We start from the raw sequence: 5,295 nt of genomic DNA on the forward strand, positions 1-5,295 counted from the left end.
TCTGCCAGTACCTCGTCTCCTACCTTCCAAACTTTACAGGTTTGCAGGAGAGCTTCTGTAAAGTTTGGAAGGTAGGAGACGAGGTACTGGCAGAAGTAAAGCTGTGAGTACCGGACGTGAGTCGTGCTTCGATAGCTCAGTAGGTAGAGCACTTGCCCGCGAGAGGCACAGGTCCCGAGTTCGAGTCTCGGTCGGGCACACAGTTTTAATCTGCCAGAAAGTTTCATATCAGCGCACACCTGCTGCAGAGTGAAAATCTCATTCTGGAAACATCCCCCAGGCTGTGGCTAAGCCGTGTCTCCGCAATATCCTTTCTTTCAGGAGTGTTAGTTCTGCTTCTGTAAAGTTTGGAAGGTAGGAGACGAGGTAATGGCAGAAGTAAAGCTGTGAGTACCGGACGTGAGTCGTGCTTCGATAGCTCAGTAGGTAGAGCACTTGCCCGCGAGAGGCACAGGTCCCGAGTACGAGTCTCGGTCGGGCACACAGTTTTAATCTGCCAGGAAGTTTCATATCAGCGCACACCTGCTGCAGAGTGAAAATCTCATTCTGGAAACATCCCCCAGGCTGTGGCTAAGCCGTGTCTCCGCAATATCCTTTCTTTCAGGAGTGTTAGTTCTGCTTCTGTAAAGTTTGGAAGGTAGGAGACGAGGTAATGGCAGAAGTAAAGCTGTGAGTACCGGACGTGAGTCGTGCTTCGATAGCTCAGTAGGTAGAGCACTTGCCCGCGAGAGGCACAGGTCCCGAGTACGAGTCTCGGTCGGGGACACAGTTTTAATCTGGTCTATTATTGTCAGAACGAATCTGTTTCTCGATGGTGTTTGGCTAAAAGGTCCTAAGACATCAATCCTTAGAAAAGAAAATGGACATGTCGCTGCCAGTAAACGTTGTAGCCGTATCTGTTTCCGACTCAAATCTGCTCTCTGCGCACATGGTATACAATTCTTGACATACTGATCCACATCTCCTTTCCTACCTCTCCACCAATACCTCTCCGCCACTCTCCTATTCGTCGCTCTACACCCTCTATGACCGGATAACACGTGATCATGTGCTTGCTTTAAAACCTCATCGCCGCGCGGGGTTAGCTGAGCGGTCTAGGGTGATGCGGTCATGGACCGTGCGGCTGGTCCTGGCGGAGATTCGAGTCCTTCCTCGGGCATGGTTGCGTGTTTTTGTCCTAAGGATAATTTATGTTAAGTAGTGTGTAAGCTTAGGGACTGATGACCTTAGCCAGCATCTCGTGGTCGTGCGGCAGCGTTCTCGCTTCCCACGCCCGGGTTCCCGGGTTCGATTCCCGGCGGGGTCAGGGATTTTCTCTGCCTCGTGATGGCTGGGTGTTGTGTGCTGTCCTTAGGTTAGTTAGGTTTAAGTAGTTCTAAGTTCTAGGGGACTCATGACCATAGATGTTAAGTCCCATAGTGCTCAGAGCCATTTGAACCATTTTTTTTTATGACCTTAGCAGTTAAGTCCCATAAGATTTCGCACACATTTGAACATTTTTTTAAAACCTCATCCCTCAACTTCGCTGGCACTGCTATCTTTGGCCCTAACTTCGTTTCCCTGCGCAGAAGACCGTCGTACATATTAAACTGTGGCTGTGTCCGATACAATTTACAATCGTTGTCCGCCTCCTGTAATTTTTTCCATACTGCTAGGTCATAACCTATGACTTCTACTTTTCCCACCTTCCTACTTAGTGCACCGCATTATCGTGCTTCTTCCCAGGCTTGTGCACCACCTCGTAGTCGAATTCACTAAGCCTCACAGCCCATATAGAGAGTCTAGTGGACGGATTCTTCAACCCCAACAACCACTTCAATACAGCATGATCTGTCACAACCCGAAATCTTCTCCCCAGTAAATAACATTTACAATATGTGATTCCATAGACTACGCTAAGCATCTCTCTCTCTCTCTGTTGTTGAGTAATTCTCCTCTGCTGCATTCAGCTGTCTAGACGCATAGGCTACAAGATGTTCTTTCTCACCAATTTCCTGACTAAGTACACACCCTAATGTTTGATTCGATGCATCACATGCTAGTATAAACTCCTTTTCAAAATCTGGAAACACAAGAAGCGGACATGATGTTACCACTTCTTTGTTTGTCAAACGCTTTCTGACGCTCTTCTGTCCAATCAAATTTCACACCCTTCCGTAACAATCGAGTTAACGGCTGTGCTAAATTTTCAAAACCCTTCACGAGCTTTCGATAGAAATTGCAAATTCCGATGAATGACTGCACTTCCTTAACAATTTTCGGTTCCCGAAAATCCCTTACAGCCTGTACCAACCTCTGATCTATTCGCGCTCGGCTCCTACTGATAATATGACCCAAATATTTTACTTCTTATAATGCGAAATGACGCTTCTCCAGGCTCAACGTCAAACGAGCTGCTCTTAACCTCATAAAGACTTCCTTTAACCGCTCTCTATGCTGCTCCATACTACTCGAAAACTCTATAATGTCATCCAAATAGACAAGACACTGCCGTGGTTTCAAACCCCTCTAGACACTGTCTAGCAACCTCTGAAACTTTACCGGAGCGTTTTTCAAACCGGATGGCATTCTAATGTACTGCTAATGGCCTCCAGGTGTAGAGAAAGCAATTTTTACACGATCCTCTGGAGCCACCTCTAACTGATGATAACCACTTGTCAAATCCATCGTACAAAAGTACTGGCACTGTCCTAAGTGATCCAAAGTCTCCGACATGTTTGGAATGTGGTATGTGTCCGTTACTGTCTTATTATTGAGGTATCAGTACTCACAACAGAACCTGTATTTCTTAGTTCCATCCGCAGATTTCTTAGGCACAACGGCTGTGCCTGCTCCACAGAAACTGTTACTATGCCCTATAATACCGTCTACAAGCTGCTGATCAATGAAATCCTCCACAATCGGCTGTAAATACCTAGGTATTCTTTTGGTTTACGGTAAATTGTTGCTTCATCCCCTGTTGGTATCCTATGTTGAAGTAATGGAGTTCCTGGCAACGGCCCTTGTGGAAGAAACAAATCCTTAAATTCCCACAATAATTCTTCCATATGCTCTCTTTCTCCTCCTTTCAAATGCTTAATTTTATCACCCAATGCTGTTCTATCGGCAATTAGTGGTTGATCGCTTCGCTTACCTCTCGAACACCAGTCTTCGTCATCTGGAATATCCAAATTTGCTACTAAAACCTTTCCTCAAATTCGCGTCTACAGCGCTAAAATTATCCACGTTCCCCTCCTGTAAGCGTACAAAACTAAAACAACCTAATGAACCCAAATGTTCATTATCCTCCAATGGTTCAATAACACATACAGGACCCACATGTAGATTCGACTCCACACTTACCCAAAGCGACTCCCGGTGCCACTAGACACACACTCTTGCGAATTAAGCCTTAATGCTCATGTACGCGGTTCATTTGGTTTGTTTCATACGTTGAACGCCCCTCGCGACAGCTTTGCATTGACAACAGTTTCCCCTAGCGGATATAACATTCCACCAAGCTCCACAGTTCTTTGTCCAAGGTTAATTTTGGCATTATGTTGATGCAACTAATCTACTCCAAGGCTCATGTCGTAACCCTCGCTCACCCATGGTACCACTTCCATCCATGCATTAAATTGGACTTTCCCTATGAGAAAGTCAACTGTCACCGACCTCGAGGCGTGACCTCCATATCCCCGACTCCACGTAACCTATAACGTGGTGGGTCTAACTTCTTTCATCCAATTATATTCTTAGTAGCCACTGACACTTGCGCCCTTGTGTCCAACAACATCTTAAACTTTTTAGTTCCTACGAATCCTACCACTGAACATTCCACCTCTGCATACATATTCGTAGTATTGAAATTAAACAGGAGCACCCTTAGGTGAGTCTTGGGCCCCCTCTGCCGTTTAACGATTGTCCACCTCTCCTATCTCCACTTCTCCATCCTCCACGCTGCTGATTTCCACCCCTACCTCTATTTCTTGGTAAATGCGTACATTGCCTCTATACATGTCCCGTACGACCACAGTTATAACATTTTATACCCTCTGTAAACACTGTTTGTCTATCACATATCCCTGTCGCCACGTCTATTTCCTCATGTTGAATTGCCAGCTGAGTGCCCGAATACAAACCTTTTGGAATCCCTTCACGCACTTTCTACATCTACATCTACATCCATACTCCGCAAGCCACCAGACGGTGTGTGGCGGAGGGTACCCTGAGTACCTCTATCGGTTCTCCCTTCTATTCCAGTCTCGTATTGTTCGTGGAAAGAAAGATTGTCGGTATGCCTCTGTGTGGCCTCTAATCTCTCTGATTTTATCCTCATGGTCTCTTCGCGAGATATACGTAGGAAGGAGCAATATACCGCTTGACTCCTCGGTGAAGGTATGTTCTCGAAACTTCAACAAAAGCCCGTACCGAGCTACTTAGCGTCTCTCCTGCAGAGTCTTCCACAGGAGTTTATCTATCATCTCCGTAACGCTTTCGCGATTACTAAATGATCCTGTAACGAAACGCGCTGCTCTCCGTTGGATCTTCTCTATCTCTTCTATCAATCCTATCTGGTACGGATCCCACACTGCTGAGCAGTATTCAAGCAGTGGGCGAACAAGCGTACTGTAACCTACTTCCTTTGTTTTCGGATTTCATTTCCTTAGGATTCTTCCAATGAATCTCAATCTGGCATCTGCTTTACCGACGATCAACTTTATATGATCATTCCATTTTAAATCACTCCTAATGGGTACTCCTAGATAATTTATGGAATTAACTGCTTCCAGTTACTGACCTGCTATATTGTAGCTAAATGATAAGGGATCTGTCTTTCTATGTATTCGCAGCACATTACACTTGTCTACATTGAGATTCAATTGCCATTCCCTGCACCATGCGTCAATTCGCTGCAGATCCTCCTGCATTTCAGTACAATTTTCCATTGTTACAACCTCTCGATACACCACAGCATCATCTGCAAAAAGCCTCAGTGAGCTTCCGATGTCATCCACAAGGTCATTTATGTATATTGTGAATAGCAACGGTCCTATGACACTCCCATGCGGCACACCTGAAATCACTCTTACTTCGGAAGACTTCTCTCCATTGAGAATGACATGCTGCGTTCTGTTATCTAGGAACTCTTCAATACAATCACACAATTGGTCTGATAGTCCATATGCTCTTACTTTGTTCATAAAACGACTGTGGGGAACTGTATCGAACGCCTTGCGGAAGTCAAGAAACACGGTATCTACCTGTGAACCCGTGTCTATGGCCCTCTGAGTCTCGTGGACGAATAGTGCGAGC

Source organism: Schistocerca americana, chromosome 4, assembly GCF_021461395.2.
Source record: "Schistocerca americana isolate TAMUIC-IGC-003095 chromosome 4, iqSchAmer2.1, whole genome shotgun sequence".
Lineage (NCBI taxonomy): Eukaryota > Metazoa > Arthropoda > Insecta > Orthoptera > Acrididae > Schistocerca > Schistocerca americana.